The sequence below is a fragment of the Xenopus laevis genome, chromosome 4S (assembly GCF_017654675.1).
Source record: "Xenopus laevis strain J_2021 chromosome 4S, Xenopus_laevis_v10.1, whole genome shotgun sequence".
Lineage (NCBI taxonomy): Eukaryota > Metazoa > Chordata > Amphibia > Anura > Pipidae > Xenopus > Xenopus laevis.
In genome coordinates, this window is record NC_054378.1 from 102,270,410 (window position 1) to 102,293,494 (window position 23,085).

At 38.3% G+C, this 23,085-nt stretch overlaps 1 protein-coding gene and 1 pseudogene across 1 annotated transcript in view; one reads left to right on the forward strand and one right to left on the reverse strand.

Moving 5' to 3' along the window:
• Nucleotides 1-754: 754 nt before the first annotated feature.
• Nucleotides 755-10,732, reverse strand: LOC108715024 (annotated as a pseudogene).
• Nucleotides 4,439-23,085, forward strand: part of LOC108715797 (ras-related C3 botulinum toxin substrate 2) — a 65,125-nt gene continuing 46,478 nt past the window's right edge. Inside the window, exon 1 of the mRNA XM_041561662.1 lies at nt 4,439-4,691. The gene's annotated coding sequence lies outside the window, so the exon portion shown is untranslated. The remainder of the gene's footprint in view (nt 4,692-23,085) is intronic.

Here is a 23,085-nt window from a genome sequence, read left to right on the forward strand (position 1 = left end):
ATATGTCTAGCCCCATGTCAGATTTCAAAATTGAATATAAAAAAATCTGTTTGCTCTTTTGAGAAATGGATTTCAGTGCAGAATTTTGCTGGAGCAGCACTATTAACTGATTCATTTTGAAAAAGTATCCATTTAAGTAAAAAGTTATGATCTGAGCCCACACTGACTGATGTCAAACACTTTGTAAATGACAAGCAAAATAATATGGCAAATTGTGAAATTATTTTGAATTTGTTGGATTGTTCAATTTTTACAATATTAAATTGGTACACATATTATCCAGGAGACGGTTAACTTGACTGCTCTAAAAACCAGAAATTATTCTGTGATCTGCTGCTCCTCTGTAATAAAACGTAGGAGTTAGTCATGTAATGGGAAGGCAAAACAACTTGATTATCTTATTTTTTAATCCTATCAGTATTGGTTTGTATTAGATCATGCCATGCCGTTTGTTGATAATAAACATGCAACTTGGAATAGATAAAAGGTATAATAGGTACCATACAATCTACAGTGTCAGCACTATGGCAATTCTATTCCAACAGCAAAGATTATGCAGTGGGTGGCACCAACAGTGTGTGGTTTAGACTTCAAATTCTGAATAATAGACTCCACATTTTGTATATAGTTACTTGCTCTTGCACAATTGCAGATATTAGTATATTACTTGCATAGACACATACAGGATCAGCTCTTTAGGATATTTGTTTGTCTGAATCTGCTCATAGAACTCTAATAGACACATCATCACAGGTTTCTGTAGGATTAAACCAATAACTGGGGGTCTTTTGGAACCATTATAAAATGATCGCATAATGGACTCTGGTCCGCAAGTGAAGTCTTGGCATACACTCTAGCCATGTTGGTTCCAATACTTGCCTGAAATTCAACAATGAAATCTGGAAAGCCATGGCATTTGCTTGACAATTTATTGGCCTCTGCTCACCACATATCATTTTCCATTCTCACCAATGGAAGTCTCCCTGTAGATGTGTTTAATAACTCATAAAATAACTCATAAAAATGGCATAGCTGTGTTTTTGGTTGATAATGTGTTTGTTGTAACAAATGGCTTTGCCAGCTGATCTCACCTGCAAGTGATCTGCTTTGAATGACCTGCTGCATATAGCAGAATTTATAGCAGAATTTTGATCCAGTTACAGGTTTGACATCACTTAATATTTAGCACACAGTGTAAAAATATATATATTGTTTTAGCAAAATACATATCTGACCAAGAGGTCTTCTTCTTGGGGGAAACAGATAACATCTCAGCCCTGCACTAAAACCAACACTGCCCCAATTTCCCAATTGCTCTCCAGGATTAACATGGAGGCGCTGCTCAAACTAAAATAGTAAAGACGTGTCCTGTTTTATTTTTTAGAACTAATACAGCAGTCTTCCCAAGTGTTCTTATTGTGGGCTCTGCCCAGTCTGTTCTGTGTTTTAATGGTGCATTCATATTAATGCAATGTCTAGATTTATAAAAATGTAGTATGAAATCCTCAGTTTAGTACTTTAGGCATTCATATAAAGTATGTACAATGTACAGTGACATTTTCTGGGTACATGGCTGCACACTTCCTATTTATATGAATTCTACTTCCCTTATGTAGCATGAAGGGGATGGTCCATTCAGATTAAATTATTGTTACTCATCAGAACATGACCACTCTCTCAATTAATTTTCTTGTATCTTCTATTTTGCAGAAATTCAAGAATCCAAGTTTCAGATGAGGAGGGCAGTGTTATTCTTCTTGAGTTTTTTTCCCTGTGCTACAGGAAGATGCATCTTATTCCTACTGAGCCTTTTTCATTGCATTTATCTTCTGAACACAGACGGTATCATAGAATGGATCTGGAGGAAAGAGGACAAGAGACGTGCGAAGCAGTATATGAAAAAGAAAGTGTTAAATCTAAAAAATTTTTATTTATAAGTAGGAATATGGGCATTATATGGCATCTGCCCTTGGCCCCTGAGGATCATAGAGACCCCCTAGAGGGACAAATATATATATATATGTGTATATATATATATATATATATATATATATATATATATATATATATATATAATATCAAAACAGGGGGGAGCACTCTAAAGGCTTTAAAGTATATATATATATATATATATATAAGTATAATAAATGCTGTTGCATATGTACCCAAAACAGGTTTTTTTTATGATCATAACTTTGTAACAAAATAACCCCTATTTGGGTACATATGCAATAGCATTTATTATACTTATATATATACTTTAAAGCCTTTAGAGTGCTCCCACAACCCCCCTGTTTTGATATTGTATATATATATATATATATAAATAAGTACAAAGCACATATTATATTGTGTAAGAAATGCTGAGCAATATGACCTAAGATTTTGCACTGGTGATGTGTGGGCTGGCCCAAAAGCCGTAGGTCAACCCTCGGGTTGGGCAGGTTTAGACAAACTTCCACACAATGTTCTCAAGCAGCAGGCAGGTTCGGGCTGAACTTTAGCCTCTATCCACCCTGCCCCGAACTTCTACTGCTCTACTTCTGCCTCCGTGCATGCCTTTTAATATACTCGTCGGTTAGGGTCAGGTGCTGGTATTGCCAGATCGGGTAGGGTCGGGTGCGGGTAAAATTTTAGTTGACCGGCACATCACTTTACTATCAATAGCGGGAAATAAAGTACACCAACGTGTAACTTCACATATCATTCTACTTTGTTTTTAATTACACCTCACTACCACAGTCTCTCCCTCTTAAAGGAGAAGGAAAGCTACGGAGGCATTTTATTGCCAATAGATTAGCTGCAATAGTGCAAGCTAGAATGCTATATTTATTCTGGAGAATGTTTAACCATACCTGTGTAAAAAGTTCTATAAACTCTCTGTCTGTTTAGGATAGGAGCTGCAGTATTAACATGGTGTGACATCACTTCCTGCCTGAGTCTTTCCCTGCTCTGGGCTCAGATTACAGTAGAGAAGGGAGGGGGAGGGGGAAGAGGAGCAAACTGAGCATGCTCTTGCCCAGGGCAATGAGGTTTAAGATGAAGGCAGGAAGTCTGATAGAGAAGCCCATGTTTACACAATAGAAGGATAGAAATGCTGTGTTTCTTTTGACAGGGGACTCAGAGCAACATTACTTTGGGGGTTTACTGGTATATTTAGATGGACCTTTCTGATAAGGCTTACTTAGTTTTAACCTTTCCTTCTCCTTTAAAAGCCGCATCAGCAATGGGCGAGGGAGGATTTAGCTCACAGTTTGAAACCAAAGCACAGGAGATGTTCAAGTAATGCTATTAAGCAAAGAGGTAAAATACCTTTTATACTATGATAAGAGGTGAACAAGTGGGGTTTACCTTGACGTAGCATGGTGACTTATCAATTTTATGATCATAACTTTGTAACAAAAAAACCCTGTTGTTAATATTACATGCACTTGCATATTTAGTATTTACTTGAATTACTTAGACAGGGCTATTTTGAAATTTGCCTTAGGTGTGCACCCACAACCCCCCTTTTTTATATCCTATAATGACTTTCTTGCCCTGACTGGGAATGATTTACTTGTACACCCATAACAGGTGCTGGTTGAACAAATAATTAGTGATGGGCGAATTTCTGCTGTTTTGTTTCGCCAAAAAATGAAAAAATTGTGAAATCTGAAAGTTCACGAAAAAAAACGTGAAATTCAAAAGTTTTCATGAAAAAATTGTGAAATTCGGATGTTTTCCCAGAAAAATTGCGCAATTCTAAAGTTTTCACCAAAAAATCATGCAATTTGAAAGTTTTCAACAAAAAAATCGAGCAATTCGAATGTTTTCACTAGAATCAAGCAATTTGAACATTTTCACTAGAATCAAGCAATTTGAAAATTTTCACAAAAAATCGAGCAATTCAAATGTTTTCACTAAAAAATCGAGTAATTCGAACATTTGCACGGAAAAAATGTGAAAATCTGAGATTTCCGGGGAAGTTTCCTGAATTTATTCCCGGCGTCGAAATTTCCCGCGAATTTGTGCCAGGCGAATTTATTGGCCTATCACTACAAATAAGCAGATATCTTCAGCATATACATCATAGGTGTCCAACTTGCAGCCCTTCAGTGTTTGCTGAACTGTGAATTTTATTTGTGAAAACTGTAAACTATTTCTTCAGTACAAGACCTGGATCTGACAGGATACAGGTGTGTCTTGGTCATGCCTGCTCTGCCCCCACCACACCCTTGATATCATATTTATTTTGCTATGTGAGTGACTATGAGTTTGTCAGTACTGTATCTGTGAAATAGGCTTATCATTATCTCATAATGCTGGTTTATATTGAGAGTGATGAGAAAGTTCCAGAGTAATAAATGTGAGTAAGTGCAAAGTAAGTTCTACGGCAGGGGTGTCCAAACTACGGCCCGCGGGCCAAATGCGGCCCGATATCCATTTTTAATTGGCCCGCAGAGTGCAGAAATCCCTCCCCCCTCTCAGCATCCATAAAAAAAAAAGTTTCCTTCCACGGCGTCATTGAGGGGCGGAACCTACAGTGCTTCACAGAAGCTACAGAAGCCTGTCCTAAACTCCGCCCTCCCCTCCCCGTGACTGGAGTTTAGTGTAGTGCGGGGAGGGAGGGGGAGCCAGTAAACAAACTGAAAGCATGGCTCCAACTGCTGCCTAACCTGGCCTGGATTTCCTGCATGATCTCATGAACTGTGAGTAAAACTGTTCGGTGCTTGGCTTGGGGGAGGGGTGGATTTAGTGAGGCTGCAGTCGGGCAAGGGAGTCAGTTACAGATCGAGTGTGTGAGTTACTGTGTGTGTGTCTATCTGTATGTGTGCCACTGTGTGTGTGTGTGTGTCATTGTATGTGTGTGTGTGTGTATATATCTGTCTGTATGTGTTTCACTGTGTGTGTGTGTGTCACTGTATGTTTGTGTGCCTCACTGTATGTGTGTGTGTCTGTCTGTATGTGTCACTGTGTGTGTGTGTATGTCATTGTGTGTGTGTGTGTGTCACTGTATGTGTGTGTGTGTATATCTGTCTGTATGTGTGTGTGTGTGTCTATGTGTGTTACTATATGTATGTGTTTCACTGTGTGTGTCACTGTGTGTGTGTGTGTGTGTATCTGTCTGTGTGTTTGTATGTGTGTGTTACTTATTTAAAATTTGTAAAATGAACATGGTAATCGGGGGGTGTGGCCACAAAATGGGCGTGTCCACAGTGAGTGGCCCGGCTGTTTGTATATTTTACCGCATATGGCCCTTGGTGAAAAAAGTTTGGACACCCCTGTTCTACGGTATGGTGTGTCTCTGTTTGCAGAACAGTTTGAGGGATTGAGACATTTCTCTGTTGGCCAAATACTGATCTTTGTTACTGTGCTGGATGTGAAGAGAGCTCATAGCTGGGTGTGAGATGTGAGAATGTCTCCGTGTTATTTTCTGCTGATCCGGGTTAGTGTTTGTGTGGGTCCCTACTATCTGGGTATATTTACAAAGATAACAGCCATGCTTCCTTGAATGATAATGTTTAGTACAGAGAATGTTTATTGGGCCAGTATTCATGAGGCTTTACTGTTACAAATCCTTAATCATTAAAATAATCTTCTGGCATGAATGACTGGACTGAAACAGTGAAAAGCATTGTAGATACAAATTAGATACAGTATATTCTAAATAGCCTCTGGAAATAATAATTATATTATAGTAATAGTATTTTATTATAGTATAGTGCAATAATGATTTTATTATAATAATAGTAATGATAATTTTCCTTGTTTGTCTCTGGAAAATCAAACCTGTATCGTTATGAATGTAGTGTTACCATTCTCATCACAACTGTAGTTCAACAACATCTGAAGTACCAAAGGCTCTGATGTTGACATGAGCTTCCCCAAGATGCATGACTGCTGATTTTTCTCATGAAGCTAAAAATTACTATAATAACATATACGTAGCTGTACTTTTCACAAGTTATTACACGGTATCATTCCATATAGTTTTATGAAACACCCCAGTCAGGTATTAGATTAGTTTAATTTGTTTCTTACCTGATGCTTTCTACCCAACTGTCTCTCTCTACTTGATTAGGAGCAGAAAGGCGATATGACTGATGATTCCCCTGTACCATTTGCCCATCCCCATGTGTTTAGCATGCTTTGATTGTCTGTCCTCTCCCATGTAGATCAAAAAAGGTCTGGGAACAGAACGGTTCAACATAAGAAATAAAACAGAGTATGTAATGATGAAAAGATGAAAAGATGAAAAAGGGGTTGGCGTAAGAAAGTAGTATGTTAAACATTATGGGGCAAATTCTCTAAGCGGTGCAAATTTGCTATTGACCGCTTCACCCACTTCAACTCAACACTTCACCAGGTGTAAATTCGCCAGGACAACGCTAATTCCCTAAAATGCGAAGTTGCAACCAGGGCGCCGAACGCTGGCGAAGTTGCGCCAGCGTTACTTCGCCAAGCAAAGCAAAGTTGCGCTAGCGTTGGCTAATTTGCATACGGTGGGAAGTGAAAGTTGAATGGACGTATATGTTGCAGCAAATACATTACACTACACAAGCCCAGGGAACCATAATGAAATCAAGTTGTTATAATGCCCTACATATGAGCCCAGTGTATAGTTTATGTGCCATATGTTAGCAAATGTAGGGGGGAACCCTGGTACCCAAAAAATTTTACAGTCTTTTGCAGCCTCTTACCCTGAAAAAAAGGAAAAGACGCCAGCGTTTTATGTAAATTTTCAACAAAAAATTGAGGAAGTCCTATCCACTCCATTGCACTTCTCCTGGTCTGAGGTGGCCAAGGCAAGTTTGGCGCGAGAGGTAACGTTCAGTAAAATCCGCATATTACTGAATTTGCGGAGTTAGCCAAAGCAAAAATTCGCCTGGCGTTAGAGTGCGAAGCATCGCTAGCGTCTATCTCCTTCGCTAGCAAAGTGAGGCCTGCACCCATTAGGGAATTGGCATATGATGTCACACTGGCAAATTTTCGCTAACATTAGTCACTTCGCCCTTTAAGGAATCTGCCCCTATGAGTGTAAGCAAATGGTATTTGTTTACAAAGATCCCCGAGAACAGTGATCTCCAACCAGTGGCTTGTAAGCAACATGCTTGTCACCAGCCCCTTTGATGTTGCTCCCAGTGGCCTCAAAGCAGGTGCTTATATTTGGTTTAGAGGAAATTTTGGTTGCAAAACAACAGGTGGTCTGCCAAACAGAGCCTCCTAGGCTGCCAGTCCATATAGGGGCTACCAAATGGCCAATTATTTGCACTCCCCAAGGAACATTTTTCATGCTTGCGTTGCTCCCCAACTCTTTTCACATCTGGATGTGGCTCATGGGTTACAAAATATGGGTACTCCTGCCCTAGAAATTACATTATGACCAATCAAATGCATAGGGATGTCCACCAAAGTCTACCTACTGGTTTATTGGGATCCACAATTTCCACTGATACGTTATCAAGAGGGATTATTCCTAGAGGTTCTTTGTGCTAGAAACAGTCAAACACAACTACATTTAGCCCCTTGTAATGAAATAGCCATCTGTCAGGCAGCAGAGCATCCCTCCCTATGCCATTACCCCCTCTCACCGTGATGCCTTCAAACTAGTACAGGCAGTTGTCTTTGAGAATGAACCATCTCTATGTTTTTACCCGACCACCTGCAATGAGGGAGAACAGAGCATGTCAAATATAAATAGCAACCACTGTTCTATCAGTGTTTTCCTCTGAATTAAATGTGGACTTCATCTCTCCTCATCATCAAGAAGCTTGGCTTCTTAGATATATTCCAAGCCTAGAAGGAAATGATCAAGAATAAATAGGCCCTTTGGGACGTGGTGACAGAAGATATATAAATCTCTTGCAAAGTGCCGTATGTACCACCAGAGCCGCCTTGTAAAATGTCAGCTCCAATTAGATCCTGAAGCATAGACTTTTCAGTAATTGTTTGTCTATCTAACTGCACCATCAGTAACATTTTCCTAAATAAAGGCAGTATGGCTTTAATAAGACTCTACCCCACAGAGGTAAGGAAACAAATTGTGCTAACTATGCACGTACTGCTATGCTTTCATATTCCCGTCATATATATAGTGAAATGTAGTTATTTCATCCAGAAGTTGGCACTTGTGTCCAAATATGCATTCCAGGACTAAGCCTCCCCTTTATCTTCCCTGTTTCACCGCTGTTTCCTCTCACATGAGACGGTGGTGGAATTTCATATTTTCTTGCTACAAGAGTTTCTCTTGTGTGTATTTTATGAACCATTACAATATCCCATTTTGTGCATGCTCTAATTAGTTTCCATCTCTGGGGTTTAAACGAAACAAAATTTCATTCAGATCATGTGAGAAAAATGTACTTATTAAGGCATGGTTAGTTCCTGGGGATATGTAGTCTGTTCCAGGTTTTGGTTAATGAATTATCGTCTCTCTCTCTACGGTACAGTGATTCGAAAAGAAAAAAAGATTTTCCTAATTTATGGAACATGATAATGTCATCTATATAGTGTATTCATGGCTTTATTCTTTATATTAATGCAAGTGCCTTGTCAAGCTAATGCTGTACTGATAACAATACCTGTAAAACACTGTAGTATGAAAACACCAACTTATTACAATGGTTATTCACCTTTGAGACACCTTTTGTGTGATTTAGAGCGTAATATTCTGAGCTAATTTGCAATTGGTTTTCATTTTTTATTATTTACGGTTTTTGAGTTATTTTGCTTTTTAATCAGCAGCTCTTCAATTAGCATTTTAATCAATCAGGTAGCTAGGGTCCAAATCACCTTAGTCACCATGCATTGATTTGAATTAGAGACTGGAATATGAATATGAATGTGCCTGAATAGAAAAACGATTAATAAAAATTAGCAATAACAATACATTTGTAGCCTTACAGAGCATTTGCTTTTTAGAAGGGGTCAGCGACGCCCATTTGAAAGCTGCAAATAGTCAGAAGAAAAAGGCAAACAACTATAAAAAATAAATAATGAAAACCAATTGAAAAGTTGCTTCGAATTGGCCATTCTATAACATACTTAAAGTTACCTTAAATGCGAACAACCCCTTTAAATAAAGAAGTATTTCTATAATGATCAATGGGTTTACTCCTAATGATGTTTCCTGCAGAACTGCACAGAGAATATTTAAGCATAGGTAGCTCTCTTTGCTTTCTATAATAGCTGATATTTTAATGTTTAGGGAGTTGAAGTGGACATTTACACACACTTACAACTGTTTGACTCATTAACTGACCCACTTGACACACAGGGCAAACTTGCCATTATAAAGTGGGTGCTACTTCAAAGCGATATTAATTGTATTTGTATAATATTAGGCACAATTGTCATAAGAATTTTCAAGGGAGTTATAGACTGGAGTTTTAAAGAGATGGGGGAGGGAGTAAAGCAGCAGAACTGTATCCTATCATGTTGCATAGAATAGTGAAATATTTATTCCTTTTGCTTTCATGTTAACAGTCAAGGGGAAATTATAGTAGATATAGGATATTCCCCGACTGCATTAATCAGTGTGTGTGCGGATCCGTTTCTTATACACATTGGAAATTATAGTAGAGCCACTACTGGGCCATGAATTCGAATGCCCAAGGTGCTGGGAAAACCAAAAATTTAAAATATTATTTCATTTATTCAGCTTTCTGCCTTAAGCTGGCACATTCATTAAAAACTAGCCTCAAAGAAGAATGGCAATGCTATAAAGGCTGCCAATATTACTGACAGTTTCTTATCAATTTGGAAATGATTACCGCCCAAGGGCTTCTATCAAGGGGAAACTGTGCTCTGCAGGGTCAGACGGGAGCATTGGTAGCCCACCGGGGGTGAACACCAGCGCGGCACCATATATCTTTTTTTTTTCGAGGGGGCTAATCGGAGGAATGGGTCTGACCCTGTGCAAGGTTGAGGGTTCGATGCCTTTAAACAATAATAGTAATAATAGGGTTCCTAATTTACAACATTGGCAGTGCCTCTGTTCTCTTACAAATTCTCTGTTCCCCAGCATCACTGCATACTTTGGCACTGGCATCACACATCTCAATATATTAACAGATTGTACCTAAGGTCATTAACTATCTGGCACATGCCGGCATTTTCCTTTCCTAAAGATACATCATATTGTTGGAGAAGGCGTGACAATATTTTGAGAGGGATATTGTCTAACATAAAGCAAGAAGTGCAAAGAATGTCTGAGCTTGTTCCATGAGAGTTAATGCCATTTCAAGCTACATATGATATAAGTATGGGTAAGGGATAAGGCTCACCTATTTTAAGAAGCCATCCCTCCCGGTGAGGCTTGTGAAACGCATGGGCAAGCTCCCAGGCATCTTCCTCTTCAGGGATTCGGAAAGGTTCTTTCTTTAAACTTTCATACATTTCCTGTATTGGAGAAAACATGGAACAGATGGCATGTAGGGATTTGTTTAGCTCACTCACACAAAGACTGGCAGAAAAAGAAAAAGGTTTTCCCATAGGGACAGGAAATAAGTCAAGCTTGAAGATAGAGTAAAATAATGCGGCATGTTGCCTCTGTCATCAACTCGGGTTTTGATGTGCTCAGCTGCTCATCTTTATCAGTTCCCATGATGATAAAAAGCAGAGACTGGCACAACACATCACACTGTCAGGGCGACATCATCCACACACAAATATATCCAAACCCCCCTTACCCTTTAACCAATGTTAATACAAGTATAGGATCTATTATCCAGAATGCTGGAGACCTGGGTTTTTTTGGATAGGTGATCACCAAACTTTAAACTAAAAATCATGTAAAATTGTTTTGCCACCAATATGGAGTCTTAATTACTATCAAGTACAAGTCACCATTTTTAGTGATGGGCGAATTTGCGCCGTTAAAAAATTAGCGAAACGGCGCCAGCGTCTCGTTTTTGACGCCGGCGCCCGTTTTTTCGACGCCGGCGCCCGTTTTTGCCGCGAATTTTCGGGGGCGTTTCGCGAATTTATTCGCTGGCGGCGAAACGCGCAAATTCGCCGCAAATTCGCGCCTGGCGAATAAATTCGCCCATCACTATCTATTTTATTATTACAGAGAAAAAGGAAATCATTTAAAAAAAAATAGCATTATTTGCTTATAATTGAGTCTATGGGAGATGGGGCATAAGGGATCCCAAACCTGTACAAAAAGAAACATCTTGAGACCAGAAAAGGTCATGGTTTTATTAACAATAACGGTCAATTACAAACTGAACCATTTTGATCCATAACTAGAAAGATACAGCAGCAGGCCACAAAGCTTTACAGGAGTGAACGGACCACCAGCCAGCCACCCTGGAGCAGCTGCCCTCAAATGGGCAAGTGAGAACAGATAAATCTCACTCAGAACCATTACCTATAACCTAGTAATAGTAGACCCCTAATGATGGGTCTAAAAGTCCCAAAAATCATAGAGGATCAGTGTGAGGCAAGGTGAAGTACCATGAATCAAGTGTGGCATCACAGTGTAGCATACTTTGGATAGCAAATGTCTGAACTAGACGTCCTACTATTACATGCAAGAATACCTGGAGTCTACTATTTTTAATATTACTATTAATACTCTTTTTAATACTGTATGCACATGTCAATCTATAAAGGGTGAAAGGAAATACTGAAATATTTGCACTGTAGCTATACTATAATGGCTATACTCCAGAGATTGTATTTATATAGAGAGGGGATTGCATACAGGAAGGCGCATCTCCCCCCTAAAGAAAACAGTGGTGTGGATTTTAGGCTACTAAGGTGCTGCATATAAGTTGTGGGTCATACTGTCATTTGGGTAGCCTGAGGACAATTTAAGAATTTTTAGTAGTGATGGGTGAATCTGTCCCCTTTCGCTTCCTCATTAAAGTCCAGATAGGGGAATTGGGTAGCGGCTCTGGCCTAGCCACTCGCCAGTGAAATAGTCAAAAATAAATGGAAAGCCAATACCTTGTCTGCTAAAAACGGGTGAATCCCAAATTTTATTCCATGGTGCTCACAACACTTCAATGTTCATACACACACATTGAAGTGTTGTGAGCACCATGGAATAAAGTTTGGGATTCACCCATTTGTAGCAGACAAGGTATTGGCTTTCCATCTATTTTTTACCCTTTCGCTTCCTGACACGCAACACCAATTGGAGTCTACGGGCGCCTTTTTTTGTTTCGCTGCGAAACCTGGCAAAATTTTGGTCATCACTAATTTTTTTTAGGTTTTTACTCGTTTTTAAACAGTGTGTCATTGAATTTTGTCACTAATGAATACAAGTTTTTAATGGGCTTTATACGGTATGCATAATATTATCATGGTTTTTTTTTGACAAAGTAATGAATTAGACCTTTCCGGATATTTGGAGAAGAAACAATTACTTTACACTGCTATTTAACAAAGGGAAATAATGAATCCCATTGCACTTTATTAGCTTTATAGCAAAAGCCACTGGACTAAAGAAATTGCAGCGGCTACACATGGGAATATTGTACATATATTTGGGGGGGAGGGGTCCTTTAGTGCTCTAGTTCTTTTTATCCCAAATGGAGACATGGATAAGAAATAGCATTTCTTCCAATTTGCAGTAGATAAAACTGTCTATTATTTTTGCACTATATTATATTGAGAGCAAACTGTATTAATTTTGAATTAATTTTATGGTAATTGGTTGTGAACAGGTGGTAATTAGTTGCATTAATGAACTCATTAGTGAATTAATTGTATTAAGGGATTGACAAGTTATTTAAGAAGATTTTATTTAGCACCACCCTTATTACTGGTGTGAATATAGCGCTCAATGTTTTTTTGGTTTCGTTACATGTAACCCAGTAGGGGGGTATCCCAACAACAGTCCAAATCAGGGCTGAAGGCTGGCTGCTGCTTCTCATGTTCGCTACCACAGGTTTCTCCTTCATGCTGCAGCCTTTTGCTACCATATCGCTACACCTACTCCTGACCAGGATCTACACGTTTAACCATAACTCCCTAGCCTTTCCAGTCCTTACTTTTTGTCTCTACCAGATGCCCCAGCTGCTGTTCAAATACTAATTTCAGCATTCCTTTAACAGCAAAGGCTAATCCCAACTCTTATGTCCAACCCCTATCCCCTTCATCTGGGCTTGTGTGTTTCTCCCATCCCACTACAGTTTTATTTGTTTACTGTTGTAAAAATTACAACTATCTTCTTTCCATCTTTTCCCAGCAACAAATATATTTTAACTAGAGGCGTGGGATCTGTTATCCGGAAACCCGTTATCCAGCAAGCTTCAAATTATAGAAAGGCTGTCTCCCATAGACTCCATCATAATAAAATAATCCAAACTTTTAAAAATGATTTCCTTTTTCTCTGTAACAATAAAACAGTACCTTGTACTTGATCCCAAATAAAATATAATTGATCATTATTGGACGCATAACCAGCTTATTGGGGTTAAATACTGTTTATTTTCTAGTAGATTTAAGGTATGAAGATATAATTAGATATATTTCCAAATAATGGAAAGACCACCTCCTGAGCATTCTGGATTAAAGGGTCCCATATTTGTATATTATTGGTACATTTCTAAACCTAAAGCCCAATGAAACCCACCACCCCAGGGCAACAGCATACAGGTATCAAGTAGTAAGCGCTGTTCATGTCTGTCTTAAAACTCATACATTTATAAAAACGTCTTGAAAAAAGATTGGGAATCATAAAAAGTCTTACAATCCCATGAAATCATTTAAAAAAAGGTGGGGGCGAACCCCCCCCCCTCCCAAATGTAATCACTTTTGCATGATGCACCACAGTAGTCAGTATAATGTTAAGGCTTTCAGGCTCATTTATTTCTTAGTCTTCCTTTGATGCCTGGTGGCCATAAATGTTGATTTTTGACATTACACGCTAGTTTTGCTTTAAGCTGAGACTTTGTATTTACGACAATGTATGAGCGATTTATTTTGCCCAGTACAGTCTGGTAGTTAAGTTCATGGTTTCAGCATATCTTTGCTATAACTTTGTCATGCGTTATGTTTAGCTGAAAAGAAAAATGGTTTTTTTCTCCAAAAAAACCCCGAAACTTCATTATTATGTACCCCTTGCCTTCCACATCAACCAGAGATCACAGAGAACACCTTAAAGGAGAACTAAACCCTAAAAATTAATATGGCTAGAAATGCCATATTTTATACAATGAACTTATTGCACCAGCCTACAGTTTCAGCTTGTCAATAGCAGCAATGATCCAGGACTTCAAACTTGTCACAGGGGTCTCCATCTTGGAAAGTGTCTGTGACACTCACATGCTCAGTGGGCTCTGAGCAGCTGTTGAGAAGCTAAGCTTAGGGGTCATCACAAATCATAATGCAGAAAATGAGGTTTGTCTGTAATATAAGCTGATGCTACCGGGCTAATTATTAAATTATGATGCTAATTGCACTGGTTTATGTGCTGCCATGTAGTAATTATCTGTAGTGATGGGCGAATTTGCGCCGTTTCGCTTCGGCGAAAAATTTGCGAATTTCGCGCGAAATTCGCGAAACGGCTTTTGACGGCGAATTTTCGCGGGCGTTTCGCGAATTTATTCGCTGGACGCGAATCGCGCAAATTCGCCGCGAATTCGCACCTGGCGAATAAATTCGCCCATCACTAATTATCTGTTTTAATTACTAATCAGCCTTATACTGTGACATTTATATTCTATGGGTACTGTATATTTTGAGCCGGTCCCTAAACTCAGTAAGTGACAGCAGCACAGAGCATGTGCAGTGAATCAGCAGAAAAGAAGATGGGGAGCTGCTGGGGCATCTTTGGAGGCACAAATCTTCCCTGCCAAAGGGCTGTGGTTGCCTTGGGCTGGTACAGAAGCACAAATTATATAATGAACAACATTTCTAGCTACTACTTTAGTTAAGTTCTCCTTTAACTGCAATGTAATGTCACCTTCTCATAGCGTTTTGGTGAAATTTCACTGTTTCAAAAATTTTTGTTGAAGCAAAGCATGGCATTCTCAGGAATCACTAGATACTACACCGACTTTGGCTAGTTTTCAAGCCCTGGGCATTTTGCAGTAACCTGAAGCAAAGAATTAGACATTAGACATGAAAAGTGTATTTGTCTTCAACATATACTGGAATTGCTTATCAGACAGTGTCAACTGGGCACCCATAATATACCATCTGGAACTCTAGCAGTTTAAGGGATCTGTATGCTCTATAGTTATGCCCCATGTGCCCATATTCAGACACCATGTTGCAATCCAGAGCCAATGGGACTGGGATTGTATATAATAAATAAGAGTTAATTGGGCATTTCAAGTACATTGATTTCTTCCATTTCCACACCAGCCAAAACGATCTTCTCTCATCAAGGGCTGACATGCTTTATACTAGCTGTATAAAGTGCTAAATGGTTCCCTACAATTAATGTAACCAAACAAAAAAAAGATGAATGTGTTCAACCGCTCACTAAACAGTAGGGTAGAATATAAATGCCCTCAATAATGTTCCCTGCTATGAAATCATATATCACTGGAGCGGGCAAGGACAGGCACACCAGGGTGCAATGACGCTCAGCGTAAAATACAATAAGTTCATATATCTGTCAGAGCCTGAAACTATCTGCACTAACACCAAAGACCTTGACTCTTCTGTTTATTTGGTACTCAGATAACTCTCCTTCAGGGTCTCATCTGTCTTGATAGTCACAATGTGGCTTCCTCTTGGGTTACCTGTTTATGTATCTCATAGCTTATTTTTATTTTCTGTGATGAAATGGCCTTACATCCTGTTCGTGTCTCTTTATAGCTCCATGTTCCATATTTTATGTCTTTAGCTTGAGTTGTCATTAGTTATCTAATTACCTAGCCTGCTCTGCTTTCCATTTACATCAAAACAGCTTTCTCAGTTCTGCCACAATGGAAATCTATTATGTGAGAAGTTTCAACAAATAACTTCATTATCCCATGATTTGCTTTCTCATTGTATTATTGCACTTAACAGGGCTGATGGCAGCAGGCTGGTGTACCGAGAATTGAAGTCCCCGGAGTATGCAAGAAGTCTGTGTGATGTATACAAACTGGGACTCTACGGCTGTTGTTGAACTCTATTGCGAAAATTAAAATTTGATATAAACTTCATCATACTGATATAAGAAACTTTCTAAATACAATCAATTAAATATTCGGTACCGTTTCTGAAATAATACGTTTATGTTCACTTTTCCTCTCTCAGTATCTGTTACTCTTCATTCTGTCTTTTGCTTTTTAAAGGGAAACTGTCATGGAAAAACATGTTTTTTCCAAAACACATAAGTTAATAGTGCTGCTCCAGCAGAATTCTGCACTGAAATCCATTTCTCAAAAGAGCAAAATTTCAATTTTGAAATCTGACATGGGGCTAGACATTTTGTCAGTTTCCCATCTGCCCCAGTCATGTGACTTGTGCCTGCACTTTAGGATGGAATTACTTTCAGGCAGGCTGTCATTTCTCCTACTTAGGGGCCCATTTATTTAGCTTGAGTGAAGGAATGAATAAAAAAAACTTCGAATTTCGAATGTTTTTTTGGCTACTTCGACCATCGAATGGGCTACTTCGACCTTCGACTATGACTTTGAATCGAACGATTCAAACTAAAAATTGTTCAACTATTCGACTATTCGATAGTCGAAGTACTGTCTCTTTACGAAAAAACTTCGACCCCCTAGTTCGCCACCTAAAATCTACCAAAGTCAATGTTAGCCTACGGGGAAGGTCCCCATAGGCTTAGCTAGCTTTTTTAGGTCGAAGAAAAATCGTTTATTCGATGGATTAAAATCCTTCGAATCGAACGATTCGAAGGATTTAATCGTTCGATCGAACGAATAGCGGTAAATCCTTCGACTTCGATATTCGAAGTCGAAGGATTTAACTTCGACAGTCAAATATCGAGGGTTAATTAACCCTCGATATTCGACCTTAAGTAAATTTGCCCCTTAATGTAACTGAATCAGTCTCAGTGGGACTTGGCTTTTACTATTAAGTGCTGTTCTTAGATCTTCCAGGCAGCTGTTATCTTGTGTTAGGGAGCTGCTATCACGTTACTTTCCCATTGTTCTGTTGTTAGGCTGTTGGAGGGGGAGAAAGGGAGGGGGTGATATCACTCCAACTTGCAGTACAGCAGTAAAGAGTGATTGAAGTTTATCAGAGCACAAGTCACATGACTGGAGGCAGCTGGGAAATTGACAATATGTCTAGCCCCATGTCAGATTTCAAAATTGAATACAGCAAAATCTGTTTGCTCTTTTGAAAAATGGATTTCAGTGCAGAATTCGGCTGAAGCAGCACCATTGACTGATGCGTTTTGAAAAAAACATGTTTTCCCATGACAGTATCCCTTTAACATCAAGAAAGGTCTTTGAAGAAAGCCAATAAAAGCCTTTAAACCCCATTGTCTATTCCCATATTTTCTATTTGGTATCTAACATTTGGGTGTAGTAGCAGTAGGGTATAAACAAGGGACTCAGGGGAAACTGCAGAGGATGAGTGTTCATGAAAAAAGTCTGTAAAAGCTGTTCCCATAGTGTTTCCTTGTGTCCCGACTATAAAGCACTCCACTGCCCTTGAGAAAGTCGGGACACAACCAAATGCGTTGGGAACGGATTTAAAAGACTATATTTATGAACAGTCATTCTCTATTAAATTGTAAGTGCAATATATCTTTCTTTGAATAAAAATGCTGATAGAATTTTACACGATGGGAGTGCGCCCCTTCTTTTATGTTTATATACAGCATCATACAAAGCAAGGATATTAGTCAGACAACCTCGATGAATGTAATCTCTTAACTACCCTTTTAACTTCCCACTAAAAAAGTTACAAGCCTTTAACTGCTAGGCTGACAGTAGATCCATTTTTAAATACTGCAATTACATCAAGGTTTCTCGAGTTTATAGAAATTATACCAGGTGAGAGGGTATGAGGGGTGAGAGGTGTATATTTGATTTGATTTATCAATTCCTTTTTTCTATTTTTTGTCTTATTTGTGGCCTGCTTAACATTGCTTAACAACTCTTAATATTTATAGGGCCTAAAAGAAGTGTCTGTACCATCTGGAGTTCCTTTTTTGCCTTCCTCGTCCATACTTCTCAATTTAACCACACGTGCCAGATATCATAGAATCAACAGCACTGGTACTCAAGTATCATTGTAACCTATGAATGAGACTTACCATGGATAAAAAATTTTAAAGGGATACTGTCATGGGAAAAAAATTTTTTTTCAAAATGAATCAGTTAATAGTGCTGCTCCAGCAGAATTCTGCACTGAAATCCATTTCTCGAAAGAGCAAACAGATTTTTTTATATTCAATTTTGAAATCTGACATGGGGCTAGACATATTGTCAATTTCCCAGCTGCCCCAAGTCATGTGACTTGTGCTCTGATAAATTTCAATCACTCTTTACTGCTGTACTGCAAGTTGGAGTGATATCACGCCCCCTCCCTTTTCCCCCCCAGCAGCCAAACAAAAGAACAATGGGAAGGTAACCAGATAACAGCTCCCTAACACAAGATAACAGCTGCCTGGTAGATCTGAGAACAGCATTCAAACCCATGTCTCACTGAGACACATTCAGTTACATTGTGAAGGAAAAACAGCAGCCTGCCAGAAAGCATTTCTCTCCTAAAGTGCAGTCACAAGTCACATGACCAGGGGCAGCTGGGAAATTGACAAAATGTCTAGCCCCATGGCAGATTTCAAAATTGAATATAAACAAATCTGTTTGCTCTTTTGAGAAATGGATTCCAGTGCAGATTTCTGCTGGAGTAGCACTATTAACTGATTCATTTTGAAAAAAAATGTTTTTCCCCATGACAGTATCCCTTTAAGGTTAAAACTTTCACATTTCATAGTGAACAGTAACGGTTTCATATCATATTAATAGAGAACCATTTGTATCATATGTTTATAGCTGAGAAAGTATTGTCTCTCTGTATTTACTGAAATATTGTTCTTAATAATTGGTAAATTAAGTTTACCTTCCTGAGGTGTACATGTCTTTGTTAAATGTGAATGTCTGTTTTTGTAACTTATATGAGACTATATTATAACCACTATAATCCAGGAATTCTATGGTACATTTTTAGATCATTTTCAGGTTGTAAGAGATCTAATATAGCATAATTTCTGCTCAGGTCCTTGATAATCTGTGTCAGTAAATTGTCATGCAGCAATTATTTTTTCCAATAAATGTACTGTTATTAGGATCAGGGCAGTTAAAATTCCTTTAAGACTTGCTCCAGACTTTAGTCTTTTCTGTTTGCAACATGAGCCAGGCCTCTTGCTATTACATGAGGAGGACTATAACAATTAACTTGCCTGTTATCTTACATTCTCTGAAAAGTTCTGCCCATATGACAGCAGAATAATCACTACAAGTGATGCTCTAATACCAGCTTTCAAATCATGCTCTAAGGAACAGTTTAGTGTAAACATGAAAAAATGGGTAAATAGATAGTATGTGCAAAATAAAATGTCTCTAATATAGTTAGTCAGAAATGTAATGTACAAAGGCTGGAGTGACTGGATGTGTAACATAACAGAACACTACAGCCCAGCCATTTTCATTCAATTCCTTTAACATACAGACAAACCATCACTTTTTCTGTTTACATTGTCCCTTCAAAACATGGAACAGTATATCTTTCAATTTTTATTGCTCAGTCAAGTGACTTGTTTTCAACTATGTTTCAGCAGAAAATTAAATTATTTAGCAAAGAAGAGTAATCTGGCGATTTTCTGCTCTAGTAACTTAATTGTTTTCATGGCTGACCGGCTGGCTAAACTATACAGCAACACTGCTGTTTCAAATTCATTATTTTAGCAGTGTAAAACTGCAGTGTTTTAAGTATCTTGAATACAAAAAATTGAACAGTTGTTCAGAAGAGCACTCTGAGAAATGTTACATGAGATTGTTTCTAGGTTTTAATCTCCAATAAGTTTAGAGTGTTAGAGAGTTTAGAGAGACAGAATAGGAATTAGAGGGATGGAAGACTTAAATTATGAGGGTAGACTGTCAAGGTTGGGGTTGTTTTCTCTGCAAAAAAGGCGCTTGCGAGGGGACATGATTACACTTTACAAGTACATTAGAGGACATTATAGACAAATAGCAGGGGACCTTTTTACCCATAAAGTGGATCACCGTACCAGAGGCCACCCCTTTAGACTAGAAGAAAAGAACTTTCATTTGAAGCAACGTAGGGGGTTCTTCACAGTCAGGACAGTGAGGTTGTGGAATGCACTGCCGGGTGATGTTGTGATGCTGATTCAGTTAATGCCTTTAAGAATGGCGTGGATGATTTTTTGGACAGACATAATATCAAAGGCTATTGTGATACTAAGCTCTATAGTTAGTATAGGTATGGGTATATAGAATTTTAATTAAAAGTAGGGAGGGGTGTGTGTATGGATGCTGGGTTTTCATTTGGAGGGGTTGAACTTGATGGACTTTGTCTTTTTTCAACCCAATTTAACTATGTAACTATGTAACTACTTTGTCACAAGGAAAATATTTGCTGCCGGCGAAACATGGAAATTCACAGCAAATCCATGCCTGGTGAATTTATTCTCCCATCACTACTGAATACCAAAGAAGTGGCTTGTGGATGACATGGGTGTTATTGAAGTTAGGAAAATAATTGTTGTACTCTTCATTGCTTGCTATAACTTATCAATATTTTAAGGCTTATTTAAGAATGCATGTGGAAGTGCAAAATGCTACTTTGGATGCAAAATTGAAGATAAATGGACCCAAATCAGAAAGGTACTTGCCTCTGTACATGCTCATTTGCACCTGTGGTTAGAGCCAATGCACCCTTTCAGCTCTCTCTGATGAATCACACACAATCACACAAACTAATGCAAAGGAACATTTTTCTATTCCCACACAAAAACTTTGACTTTCTGATTGGCAGTGAGCTGCATTGTAGACAAATTGAGTTGAACTTACTTCAAAAACTCTGGGGCAAATTTGTTTACCTTTGAAAATCCACCAGCATTGGCTTCGCGCACATCATAACACTTCGCCCGGAGTAAATTCGCCTGGACAACGATAATTCACGAAGATCCGAAGTTGTGATCAATTTACCGAACGAAGTTGCGCTAGCGAAAATGCGATCAGCAGTTCGAAGTTACGCTAGTAAGGAAATGTAGGGGGGAAGGAGGGCACTCCAAAAAATTTTTTCGATCTTTTCCAGCCTATCACCCTGTAGAAAGGAAAAGATGCTAGCTTTTTCAACTTTTTTCTGACAAACTCCTATCTACTCCATTGCACTTCTCCAGGTCTGAGGTGGTGAAGTCTGGTGATAGACGTAACGGTCAGTAAAATCAAAAACTTAGTGAATTTGCTTAGTAACGCTCTTTCGCCAGAACGAAAAATTGCCTGGCATTAGAGTGCGAAGTTGCACCATTTATATATATCACTTTTCATTTGTCTATTTTTGTTTAATTTTTGAGGTGTATCTTTTGTTATTTAGGATATGTATGTAACATTTTATGCTTTCACCACTAGGTGGAACTTCACTTATTGTGTGGAGTGGTAACATGTGTTTGTAATCTTGTGATTGGTCACAGCCCCTATATAACAGATGTACAGGGGTGTGCCATTTAGCCTATGAGTAAGTGCCCCTATAGGCACGATACGCGTTAGGTCTTCATGTCCTAATAAATTTTTCTACTTTTTATATTTGCCTCTTTATTTTTGGAGACCCTCACACCCTTTGGATACAGTGTTTTTGGTTTTTGCACCTTGGGAATGAGGTGAACTGTGAGTGTTTTCTCCTTATTATTTCTTCTATTATACATTTTTGTATCTTCACTCATCTAATATTTATTTTTTGAGTGGTACCATAGATACTTTTTGTTATGTGGCAGTAGCACAAACCAAAGTTTTTTCCAAGACCCCTCTTTACCTTCTTCTTATAGACCTATTTTATTACTAAACCAAGACATTAAACTGCTTTCTAAAATTTTAGCTGACAGGCTTTCCTCAATCCTACCTACAATTATCTCTGAAACTCAAAATGGCTTCCTAAAAATCATTCAGGCATAAAGAATATAAGAGCAGTTTTTTCAGCAATCTCATTTGCCAGAAAAAACAAAATCCCATGTACCATCATAAGTCTGGGCGCTGAAAAAGCATTTGACAATGTTGTCTGGGATCATCTTTTTAAATGCCTTGAGCGCTTTGGAATAACAGCCCCTTTCTCCAGCTTCGTCAAATACCCATACACTTCTCCTGAATACCAAATATCAATTGCAGGAGCGAAATCCTCCCCTTTCAAACTCTTTAAAGGAACCAGACAAGGTTGTCCCTTATCTCCTTTACTCTTTAATATCTCCCTTAAACCCTTGATTAAAGCCCTAGATAACTTGGTCTCATTCCATGGTATAAAAACTAACAAAATTAATTTGAAAACCCTTGCATTTGCAGATGATCTGTTACTGTTAACTCAAAATGCTAATGACTCACTGGTAGAGATTTTCAAATTACTTAAAGATTTTGGCTCTTTTTCAGGTTATATGATAAATGTAAATAAATCCGAGTTAATGAATATTAATGTATTTATACCGGACTCTCGTTTAAGAAACTTGATTTAAACATCCTAAATCATACATAACATATTTAGGTCTTAGAATCCCAACAGATTTGAGGAAACTTTATGCATTGAATTTTACCCCAGCATTCAATAAAGTGTTTTTGCTTTGTCAGAAATGGAAAAATGCTCCACTAAATCTAAAATGGAAAATAGCATTTTTTAAAATGCAAATTTTTCCCAAAATAATCTACCTTTTATTACATTAACCACTCCTAATAAAGCAGTCAGATATCAAAAAGCTAGATTTCTCTGACCTACGTTATCTGGGTGAATAAGAAACCTAAAATTTCCCTTTCCAAATTACGTTGCCCCTACGATTTGTGGGGGTTAGGAGTTCCGAACTTCAGGGTATTTAATCTAGCTTCTATAACCAGGTATCTAGTCGAATGGGTGTCAGGTGGAGATAGATATATAAACCCTAAATTAGAAATAACTTTAGAAAATCATTCCAATATAGTGAATATTCTTCATTACAAATGGAATGAGATTCCT